This window comes from Helicoverpa armigera, chromosome 25 (genome assembly GCF_030705265.1).
Source record: "Helicoverpa armigera isolate CAAS_96S chromosome 25, ASM3070526v1, whole genome shotgun sequence".
Classification (NCBI taxonomy): Eukaryota; Metazoa; Arthropoda; class Insecta; order Lepidoptera; family Noctuidae; genus Helicoverpa; species Helicoverpa armigera.
The window spans coordinates 2,233,840-2,246,594 of record NC_087144.1 but is presented as its reverse complement, the minus strand read 5'-3'; the positions used below and the strand labels follow the sequence as shown (position 1 = coordinate 2,246,594).

Sequence of the window (12,755 nt, the reverse complement as noted above, 5' to 3'; positions counted from 1 at the left end):
TCGGGGATGGGTAACCATCTTGAGCTATGCTTGGTATGGTCGTATGTGGATGAGTGACTATCTTGTCTTGACGAGTTCCTCTGTGTTTCAGAAGGCACGTTAACCAAATAAACAAAGAACGAGAGCTTGTTGCTAAGTACCTAGCAGCCACACATATTGAGCGATCATAAGGTTAAGCAATACTTTGCGTGGTCGGTCGGTGTTTCGGAAGGCACGTAAAATTGATGGGTCCCGGCCGTCATTTGAACTTCTTTGGTAGTTCTTAAGGGTATTCAGAAGCCAGATATCTTACAACCAGTCCTTCAAAGGGGTATTGGGTTTCTCGTTTTCGTGTAAGTTCATGTTTTCGTTAATTGGATGTTATATTAGGACCAATTAACGGCTATCGAGAATTCGGTTATTATCTTTCGATATCTAATTTTAGATCAAGTTATTTTATCTTAACCCCACGCTATTTTCTTAGACAATACAGTCCGCCCAAATATATTGAAAAAAAAAAAAAATAGAAAATTCCGTTCGTGCTAGGGATAATAAAAGTCTCAATGGAAGCCTTAAATAATAGTAGGTGGGTTGTATTTAGAGTACACTATAGACTAAACAGTCGGTCGACAGTTGATCCGATGGTTAGTAATTTAAAAAAAAACTTGGTTTCATTCAACGTTTTTAGTTGGTGTAATACCAGCTCAATAACTTATCTTTGTAGGTATTGTGTGCACTGTAGGACCGGGAGATTCTATCTTATTTAAAATTTTAAAAACTTGATTTGAATATTTCGATGTTTATTGTACGAGCTCGTGAAGCGAAGTGACAATTTCAATATAAAAACCTAATTTTTACATACAACACATTTAAATATTTGTCCAGCCGGACACCAATTAAGAGGACGAATTGGAATTTTTGGCGCCAAGGATCTCAATTTTTCTCAGTAAATACAAAACGGATCAAAATACAACTTGGTTACCTGAAAGTTCATGATATAAACCTTATTTCGTTAGACGTAGAAACATGATTAGGTAACTTTTATAACAGAGAAAAATATATCAAACATACCTCTTTTTAAAAAGAGATTCACATATTATGGGCAAACGGGACCGATTTAAGCCTCTTAACTTTTTTAGTAGTTGAGTATATACATACTCTTTAAAATTGTAGAAGGAATTTTTATCAAATTATCATTTCTAAATAATAAAATTACAAAACCATTTTGTCGCTTACGACTTTTAGTTATAATATAAGCTAGCGCGCCTATTGTTATCCTCGCCCCGCTCAGACGCTCCGACCCCTTTTGGCGCCTTAGATGCGCGTGCCGGTTATGGAATTATTGTTGACCAATTCGTCGCCTTAACGAATAAAACCTATGGACTTAGAAGTTTCTAGCTACTCTACAATTATACCTACTACCATTTATCTTCATTAGGATTTTTGAGCCCAAACAGATTATCGGACGATTAAAAGTTTGCAGTGTGCGGTACTCTTACGGGAAGATAAACGGAAATCCATTTGACTTCCGAAATGAAACTATTACATCACCAGCTCTTTAACACAGTTTCACTCACGTAACAAGAGAATTACTCAACGAAAGTAACTAAAAAGTAACCTGTAATAATCTTCCGACCTCAATCTGTATCCGTACAAAATTTCACCAAAATCGGTTCAGCCGTTTTCCCGTAAGAGCGCAACAAACAAACAAAATCAAACCCCTTTTTAAGCTTTAGAGTCGTTGAACTCTATAAAAAGGCATGTCTAAGCTAAAAATACTTTAGTTAAATATAGCCTAGGCCTTACTCGGCACTTAATAGTGGAATACCTTAGCCGGCTATGCGTTCCTGGTACTTGGAGGTACGGTGTGAACTATTCTTAGTTTACTCGTTTGTGACTCATAGCGTTTGTAGGGAAATCTCCTCGCTTTCTTAGATTTTGTTTGATTGAAACTGTTTTGTCGCTCTCTGGGTTGGGAAGGTGACGGAAAATCGAGTGTATCGTAAATGTATGATCGTCGCAATAATGCATCATCGGTTAGGTGTGAATGATTGAATGTTTTATTGTATCCTAGCGACCCGCTCCGGCTTCCCACGGGATAACAGTATTTCCTCACTATATAATGGTTGTTATTATACATATAAACCTTCCTCTTTAATCACTCTATCTACATATTTAAAAAAAACGAACATGACAACAAGACATATGTAGATACAGAAAAAGAGACTGTTATATACTATACGTAGCGATTTTTCTGTTTTGGCCATACGCGACGCATGTGTTTCTTCAGATAAGAACGTTCTCTTAATATGTGAATGTGTGTTCGTTTAAAACTGTATAGTAGATGCATCGCTTGAGTTATTCGGTATGAAGATGATGCTATTTTTATCCAGGCGCGCAAAGAAGTTCCCATGGGAGTCGGGTCTCTTGGAAAACTGCAGAAAACAGCAAATACTATAAAAGCCTACTGTTATAAAATACTAATATCGTGAAAGCGAAAGTTTGTGAGGGTGTGTGTATATTTGTTACTTCGTCACGCACAAACGGCTCGAAGGAGGAGAGGATTTTAATGAAACTTGGCAGTAATATCTATACATATAATAAAATGATAGGAAATTCAAAACAGTACATTGAATTTTTTTTTAAGAATCCTTGGGGGGTGATCCATAATCGATTCTGAACCCAAATATGTAGTTTTTAGAATTTTTGTCTGTATGTCTGTTTATCTGTTTGTCTGTATGTTTGTCCCGGATAAACTCAAAAAGTACTGCATGGATTTAAATCAAATTTTGCACGACTATTACCTGGGGGCCGGTTCAACACAGGCTATATATTATCACGCTATCGCCTACGGGGGTTGAGCAATGAATGATTAAATAAACGCAATTGGAAATTCTATAGGTATTGCTCACGCAGACGAAGTCGCAGGCAACAGCTAGTATTTAGGCAATTTTTTGTCCCGGGTAAGGGCAGCTTTGTCAGGAAGCGAGTAGAAGACAAATAACACTTAGGTATACTCAATAAGTAGACAAATACTTATAACAAAACTTATAGCGTAGTTAACACAACATAATGAATAGTGTGACTTAAGTAATTTCATCGTTAATGAGTGACATTATCATACTAGACGACAGGTCTAATTATTTAATTTGCAACACAATCGCTCTATGAGAAAATATACCAGTTCTCCAGACGTTAACATTGTCTAATAATGTTATGTTGTATTTTTATGTCAGAACTGTTATTTGTCATATTACTTATTATTGGTTTCATAGTTCAAGTACTTATATGTATAATTTTCTTTGACTTTAATTTATTTTCTTAATTGTTTGTTTGAACCAACCGATAAAAAAAAACTCCGTGTTTGATAGCTCATTTATTGAGATACTAGCTGTTGCCCGCGACTTCGTCTGCGTGGGCAATATAGAATTGTCAAAATACTATTCATCTCGTAGGTGTATTGTGTGTAGGTATATGTATGTGTGGCCATTTATCATCATCATCATCCCCCTGCCCTTATCCCAATTTTATTTGGGGTCGTTATTATGTTTTCTCCTTCCATACTCTTCTATCTGCCGTCGTCTCTCAGGTGTGACCATTTATATTTAAATGAAAGAAGTAAAGTTTGTGACTTTGTGGAAATCTCTGGACCTAGTCAACCAATTTGGAAAATGATTACGTATGGGGCGTAAGTAATTTTCACAGCATACAAAGGTCTGATAAAGCTGTCATTTGTACATTTTGTGCAGCAACTGCGACTTATCAGAAGCCAGAAAGTCTGTCAAACAGTCTTACCATGGATAACGTGGTGTCTAGTTCACTGGGTTGAGGAGATCATATAGGTAGTCACTCCAAGTAAAATATTGGTACTCAAACAGATTCGGTTTGACCGGAAGTCAACAGCCACATAATTGAGAAATAGCTGGGTGGATGTCATTAGGCAGGCACATAGTTTCACTACAGGGGGTAACACTTGAGGATTTTCTGTGCACTCATTCACTATGTTAAAGTTGGGATTCCACCAAAATGTTTGAATTAGTTCACGAACAGGCCAATATCTGTGAGAGTTCAATTCATGTACTTGAACCCCAGTGGGGCCCAGCAGGGCCAAGGTCTGCCGGGGCTGCGGGATGATTGTTCGAAAGAGTTACCGCGGCCCTGGTGCATAAAAAGCCTACGACGGAACACGACGGTTTTTAGTCAGTAAGAGTCTGACACACCCTCACCGCTGCTAACCGACAACGGTAGGGGTCATTTGATGATTTTTGACGTCGTCTTTAAAATAAAATGTGTTCGTACTTGAAGCCTGCAGTTCTTTTTTCAAAATGTGCGCTCGCAATTTGTCACTTCTTGGTGGAGCCAGCAGATCAGAAGAAACATAAGGCTGTGTTCATGCTAATAATTACGTAGCTTCTCCAGAATTGATGTAAAAAGATTCGACAGCGAGCTATAGTAGCGTAGTTAATAAAACTAACTAAAACAATCTTGTTGATCCTTCAAATATAATTAGAGAGCGGGAGTGCATGATGACCACTAAGAGTTGGTAAATACGTAATGAAGACGACCAAGTCCCCGCGACCAAAACTAATTCATTGCTATTCTAATTTGTTCATGTACCACAAAACTCAAGTGAAGGTGGAGAAAAGGATTACCAAGCTCCTTAAAGCCTGGGCGTTTGCAACACGTTACATGGCATCCTGGAAAGTTACGTAATTCTCAGCCATCAGTTTGACTTGTTCATTAGAGAATGCAGTCTTCTGTCAGTGACAATGTGATTGCACTGGTCCGGCTATGGGTGCAGCGTGAGGGAGTGTTAGGCTGTGGCCCCGGTGGGCCTCACTGGGCTTTGCTGAATCTCCTAGAGGGGCACGTGAAATAACGCGCATCGCTGACACGGGCCTGTTAGACACGGGTCACCTAAGACCCGGATGGTCGACGACCAACTCAAAACTCATCTCCCACGCCTATGGTGGCCAGAAGTCGTCTCTCAACACCCAGCTCTCGTGGTGTGCTGAGATGAGAGGTGGGAACTTTCAGTCGTTCCGCCGCCTCATTCATTGTCACCCCATTTCTTCTCAGCCCAGACAGCTTGAATCAGGGCCGGGTACGATAGTTCGTACAGTCCACACAGTGGTGACAGCCGGGCGCCATCTCCATGAGATCAGAGTTGGGAATATATGCTTTCAAAAAATAATAGTACATTTAGCGAAAACACGTTTTATAGCAATTCTGTCTTTGTAACTGAATGATATCAATGATGTAAACGTAAAAGGTGTTTTTTTAGACTTAGCTCGGGTCTGGCTGTGACTGTTCGTAATCGTGAACGGTGTATCAGGATCAGAAGTTGAAAGCAAGTTTGTCTCTGGTATGCGACGCGTAATTGTACGTTTTCAGGCGCGATAAAGGGGTATTTCTATCTGCACTTTGTGCCTAGGCTTGTTTCTAAAGCTACGGAAACTTACCTTAACTCACGCTTAGCAGCGCTTGCAGAGACAGATTTTTCTCCTTTCTTCTAGGATCCATAAGCGTTACATGTTTTGAAAAAAAAAAAATAAGGTTTACTTACTACTACTAATTTAACGTAAGTTGCTTTTAAGCCTCCACATTAATGGAAGATAAGCTAAAATAAAACCCCAGCTCAATTTTGTTTATGAAAAAATGCACAACTCCATCTATGACTTTAAATGATAATTATTGTTCCGCTAATGTCTTTCCACCTCGCTGCTTTGTCAAATTTGTTGTATTTTATATACCACAGATGGAGCCGCTTTGACCGTGGCTGAATAATTTTACCCCTGTTGACCGGGATAAAAAGTAGCCTATACGTTATTCCAGGGTACCACCTATCTAAATAAAAAAAAAAAACAATCAAATCTGTCTAGCCGTTTTTGCCTGATTGAATAACAAACATACATTCTCACAAACTTTGACGTTTATAATATAAGTAAGAAGTAAGATTTTGTCAAGGAGTATGGTAGACTCGATCGAAACCTTATAGGCATGAATAACAAAACATAAAGAAATATTGATTTTGAATCGACAACATATATCCGCAAAATTCGGATTATGGAGAATTTCGTAAAATTACAATGGCAGACTGACAGACAAAGCGCAGTATGACAGCCATATTTGTCAATAGATATAGATAACAGTAGATAGATCGACCATTATGTGATTTCTGGTGAAGCCAAAAACGAAACACACTTTTTATGTAGAAGTTATAGTATTTAGAGTTACGTATTAGTATTTATAGCGTTTCTTAATTTTTGGAATCAATTCATAGAAAATGTTAAACATTTTTCAAAGTATCGCTTGTTTTGTTACTAAAATTTGTCTTTAACACATTCGGGGGCCAGCTACATGCCTCTATAGTGGTCAGTTTTTGGATTCTTATCGCATAAACTTATGTGTCACGTATTGCCTATCTATCAAACGGTAGTGGGTTTCTAAATCTATGACAGCATCCATGATAAAAGGATAGAAAGCTGCGTACAAATCAAAAAAACCGGCCACGTGCGAGTCGGACTCGCGCACGAAGGGTTCCGTACCATTATTTATAAATCGAACAAAAAAATCACGTTTGTTGTATCGGAGCCCCCCAAAATATTTATTACATTTTAGTTTTTAGTATTTGTTGTTATAGCGGCAATAAAAATACATCATCTGTGAAAATTTTAGCTCTCTAACTATCACAGTTCCTTAGATGCAACCTGGTGACAGACGGACGGACAGACAGACGGACGGATGGACGGACAGGCAGAGGAGCGAAAACAATAGAGTCCCGTTTTATCCTTTGGGTACGGAACCCTAAAAACAAAAAAATACAGGATTCAGAAAAAGAAACAGCAAAACTCAAAAGAGGCCGTCTATACTAATTTAACAAAATATTAATAAAATACGGTTTATCCCTGTTGACCGGGATAAAAAGTAGCCTATGTGTTAATCCAGGGTATAACCTATCTACATACCAAATTGCAACCAAATCGGTCCAGCCGTTTTTGCGTTATTTAATAACAAACATACATCCATACATTCTCACAAACATTCACGTTTATAATATATGTAGGATGTAGGATGTAGGATGTAGGATAGGGGAAGAGGACGACCAAAGAAACGATGGATGGATTCCGTGAAAATCGATAAGGGTAGAAAGAATGTTACTTGCGAGATGACGGTAGATAGAAGAGTATAGAAGCAGAAAAACATACTGCGCCAAATAAAATTGGGATGAGGGCAGGAGGATGATGATGAGCTCATTTATTGACAAAGGCTATGAGCGTTTTTTCGTCGGTCCCGCAGGTCCCAGGTGGGGCGCAGGTAGAAGCCCAGGCTAAGAGTTGATTAGAAAGATAGTCACCCATCCACACACTGGCCGCGGCAAGCGACACATGCATCTGTTACTAAGCAACAACCAAAGTCATCATGATTATTTTAATATGCATACCTACTTAGTTTTATTTGAGTGGTATTTTTAGCTGTTCTTCTATATACAAACTAATGCGATATTTATAATTGTTTGTCCGATATAATAATATATGTAGACAACAATGTCAGGTGTTCGCACGTGGTGTTAAATAATTTGGCAGAGAGTGTTCTCCCTTTATTAATTCAGTATGTGATGTAAGAAGCATGTTGTATGGAGAGTGTTTAAATAAAGTACCGTTGAAAACAAATGTTTTGTTTTTGTACATTTTTGCTGGGTACATTAAAATTTGGATAAGTTACAGATTTTTATAATTATTTTTTATGGATTAATTAATTAAGTAATGATTACGGATATTAATAGAATGATTAATTATATAATCTAAATAAAGTGACTAAATAGAAAGGGTAAGGGGTACACAGGTATCTTTATTTCTGGGGGTTGCTGAACGGGATACCTCTTTTCAAATATATTAAAGTCAACTCTTTTATCACACATATCTGACGGAAAATATACCATTCAAAATTAGAAGTAGGTATAAGGTATTATTTTTAAAACTGAAGGTTGTATTAGCTAGGTATTATAATTTTTCGTCAAATGTCACTTGGCAACGAGATAAGTTGGATAGGTACCTAACTTACTACTATGAGAAAACGTGACTACTTTAATCGTGGCATCCTTAGTTAGGTATCTACATCAGAAATAAAGCCAGTTCTAAAAAGAATAGCATAGCTACCATTCTAACATTTTTAGGGTTCCGTACCCAAATAGTAAAACGGGACCCTGTTACTGAAACTTCGCTCTGCATGTCGATTCTATAAAATATCACAACTCACTTCGACATCACTCTCACTTCGACTTCGATCTAAAGGTAGAATTCCGTGGACGCGACAATAGTCAACCTATGAAAATGTATGGCACCGTTGCCGAGGCCCGTGACAGTCGCGCGCGGCCGACGAATTTCGTAAGCTGCTCGCGGCATTGTCAAAAATTTAATTCTGGTTTTACTAAAATTCTATAGATGTTATTAAGCGCTAGACCATGTTGAGAAGCGTACGGTCGCGGCCCTCGGCAGCGGTGCCATACATTTTCATAGGTTGACTTTTGTCGCGCGCGGCTGCGACAATCGCGACCCACGGAATTCTACCTTAAAGTTTCGTGATTGACATTGTCAAACTACACTAGCGCTACACTATCGAGCGTGTTGACAAGTTGAACTAAATTAAAGTCGAGATTTTGACAGATCTGTCAAGATCTGTCTATCTATAGGGGAGGTAGGGGAGAGATGGGCAGTTGGGAGACATGATCAAATCAGAATAAAAGGGGGGTCCTTTTATTCTGATTTCTGATCATAGTTTTGTTTTTTTTTTTATTGGGTAGTTTACGTTACCGACTGGTAACGGTGTTCATCCATAGACTATCTGTCATTTCTGTGAGTTGTCAAGAACAAGCACTCGTAAAAGTACTTAAATATTTTGTTGCGGTTTCGGATCGTTATAAAGAGAAAACTAATGAAAGGTATGTGTATTTTCTATTATTAATTATTGATTGTCAAAATCTCCAGTTACAATTATAGTAAGTCGATGCAATCCACACCTATTATACCTTTAGAAGAGAGTACTACAGCAATAGTTAATGGGCCCCACGTTTTTATTTTAGTCTAATATGACCGGGACCACCTACGTAGGTTGACAGGTAAGTAACTATTTTTTATTTTCTAGTTTTCAGTGCACATAAGATAAAACCGTTTAACTTAAAAGTTTTTTTACCGATTTTTTTTTCATAAACTAAGTCAAAAGTGTCCAATGCTCCCTATGGTAGGGAGGCTTGGACATACCATGTAATGTATAATTTGTAAATTTTTGCTCTTCTTCGTCAGTGAAAATTTGTGAGGTTATAAATCTGCGCGAAAAATCCTTTATAGAATCTTGTTTCCTTGGTCCACTGTTTGTGGGTTTTGATGGTGCCACCTATACTATTTAAGCGCACGGCTAATTCCTCCCCCTGGCTTCGACTTCGCTCTCTGGCATTTTGCGTTCTCACGAAACCCTTCGCCAGGCCAGGGTTTTGATCCATGAACTCAACCAGAGTTTCAACCTGAGCCGACGAAGGGTGAGACGACCTCTCATTTGGACTGAAATTATTGTTGGATTAATAAAATAAACACTTCTTTAATTAATATTATTTTTAACTTTATAACAAGAAATATAAAATTACTTCATGATTTTATCACAATTACGGCGAAAACCGGCGAAAACAAACAAGCTTAAACACAATATGAAGACAGAAGATACCCGATATATTACTTTCCTCTATGACAGAAGAGAAGAAAATATTGTCCACAGATTAATAATGGTATTGGCGCTGTCAGTATTTTTTTTCGTAGGGTAAGCATAGATTATATTCACAGCACGAATTTAGAGATTTCTGTTTATTTTATACTTAAAAGCTGCCTCAAATTCCTTACAATAACAAATTATAACTAAAACATCATATTTAGCTAAAATTCTGTGTCAAAACTGATAAAATTAAAAACTGATTAATCTCGGTTGACATTTTGTCGAGTGGGGAAGTCACTAGCACAGCATTGGTCGATGTCGAGCTCACTTCACTTCGCAAGTGATTAGGTGATGTTTACAGAATGCAAAATCAAGGTCGTTCTGAATCGAATGCGAAGTGAGAGTGAATAGCGAAGTGAAATGCGAGTTGTTGTTCGAATTTTATAGAATCGACGTGCAGGCAGGCCTTGGCCCTGTTGCGCCCCGCTGGTGTTGCTGACAGTATTCTACTTGTGTAGCCTTTTCATTTGATACCCATATTGAGGGGGCTGTGCCATTTTGGCCATATTGGATTTAATTAAAGGTGTATACAAAATTTCAGACCAATCGGTTGACAGGAAGAGGGTGAAATTTGAATTACTAAATTTGATCCAAGAATAAATAATAAAACAAACGGGGTGAGCTAAATAAAACCGTTTAAATATCTCGTAATGTTGAAACTGATTGTAATTTTTAGGAAAGCTCTTTCATTATATCTAGCCGAATATAAGAAATGGCAATAAAAGTTGATAATGATCTGTAAAATCTGATTTTTTATGCAATAAATTGTGAAAAAGTGCCCATCCCTCCCCTACCTCCCCTAAAGTATGAAATGACATTACGAATCGAAGTGAAATGCGAGTTGTTGATCGAGTTTTATAGAATCGCAGTACTGATCTAGGTACTTAAGGCTGTGCCTATCTTATAAACTGTGATAGTCAAATAGTTGAAATTTTCACAGATGATGTAGTATCATTGTTGCCGCTATAACAATGAAACTGAAAACTAGAATATAGTAAAAGGAGCTGCCATACAGCAAGCATGTCATTTTGAGCCTTTTATAGGAGTTGCCTACTAGGCGTTTTCCTGCGGTTTCACTTGTGTCCCGTGGGAACTACTGCCCGCACCGAAATCAAATATAGCCTATGTTACTCGGAGAGATTGTAGCTTTTCCGGTATCTTTAGGGTACAAACAAAAAAAGAATTCCTCTTTATTATATTAGTATAGATGGTACGGAATCCTTTGTGCGTAAATCTGAATTGACTTGGCCGATTTTTTATAATTTTTTGTTATGTTAGTTTTATTGTTTACATTTATTTTATTAGTGTTTATATTTATAGTTTAAAACTTTTTTGGTAAATTAGTTTGGTCTAGACTAAAAAACTATAAAAGCAAGAATTTGTAAAAGTTAATGAACTGACTGACTATGTTAGTTTATAAATATAAATTCTTCTTACAAATATAAGTTTTGGTTTTAAGGTATACCTATTTAAGCTATAAATTAACAATAAAATGTTACTTATTTAATATATTATTGTATGTCAAAGTTAATCTCCGGCACTACAAAAAAATATTTCTCTCATAGATGAGATCTATCTACAGTTCCTGTCTTTACCAATCTGAAGTTAGTCATTTGATGGTTCACGCATGCGCAGAATATGTACGTTTACATAAATACGTATTTTGTCCATCATTAAGTTATTATCAGCCAACTTTGACCGGCGTCAAACAGCTGACATTTGAGACGCAAAGTTATGTGATGAAAACGATTCGGCTCATTAGTTGTGGTTTTTCAAAAGGCAGTTATTAGTCCAGTCATCGTATATTCGATATATTTATAGATATTATGAAATATTAAAAACTCATTACCAAATTGGGTTTTTAAATCTGTCTATTCGAATAGAAATACCGCATCCACAATTTCTAATTCATCTCCACACGTGATCTGTCAAATGTTTCTAAAAATAAGAACAAAAACAGGAAACAAACTAATTAAATGTTCTTATTGTTTGTTTATTCAGGAGTTTTCTTATTGATAACGGTAAAAATAGATACTTTTACTTTGTTTTTGTTGTTAAATAGAACACGTGTTTTTCCCAATTTGGTAGACGTTTTTCCTTGCATATATTTCCTACGCTTCTCGTCCATGTCGGACTTCTTGTAGGACTGAATCGGGCCGATTTTTTGTAGGACATTCTTAGAGATTTGTAGACAAGAATTTTCTAATTGACATGTAGGACGTGTGCGTAGCATTGTTATTGTTACTTCTTCCTCTCCCCTAAAAACTAACGTGCTGTGCCCGACAGGGTCCATAATTGTTTCTCTTTAATTTCACTGACTAGCTTTGTACATTATGGGATGCAATAAAGTATTGAGTATTGAGAGTGCTATTTTTATCCTACAAAAATTCACTGATTATAATCGGACTTGGCCGCAATATTTCAAACTGTGTCATATATTTATTTATTTTTCTACTCACATTACAAAAGTAAAACATTTTACGGTTTTTTTTTTAATATCCTCATGTCTGTATCAAGTTTTATCCAAAACAAATTAAAGAAACACGCAAAGACACGTGATCAGATATTAATAAATTCTTGCACGTGTCAAAAGTCTGTTTGAAACATCCTAACTTTCATGTTTATTATATTTGTATGATCATTTAATAAAAAAATTGAATATATTTTACGTATATTAACAGTAACAAGTCACATTTTCCTGTTACCTATTCATTAATTTTAGTAAAAGCTTTATCTATTATATTGAAATAGACAGATTTTGTAGTCAGTAATTACTTAGGTACAAATAAATGTTAGATACTAAATATTTTATTATAATACGAACAATGAATTTTAGGTCAAGCAATAAGTTTAATATTTTTGTATTTTTTAGTAAGAAACATATTACTTATATTGTTTATTTATCTCTCAAATAATATTTTTTGCTTATTGAATTTTAAATCAAACTGTTTTATATTATTAGACCTGAATGTAATTACCATACCTATATATGTAATAACCATATATAAATAAAT

The 12,755-nt window shown here is 36.4% G+C and overlaps 2 protein-coding genes across 2 annotated transcripts in view; one reads left to right on the top strand and one right to left on the bottom strand.

The window, feature by feature from the left end:
- Window positions 1-12,755, top strand: part of LOC110376616 (solute carrier family 2, facilitated glucose transporter member 2) — a 324,460-nt gene that overhangs the window by 103,033 nt on the left and 208,672 nt on the right. The gene's annotated exons all lie outside the window — the stretch shown is intronic.
- Window positions 1-12,755, bottom strand: part of LOC110376604 (facilitated trehalose transporter Tret1) — a 35,074-nt gene that overhangs the window by 21,449 nt on the left and 870 nt on the right. The gene's annotated exons all lie outside the window — the stretch shown is intronic.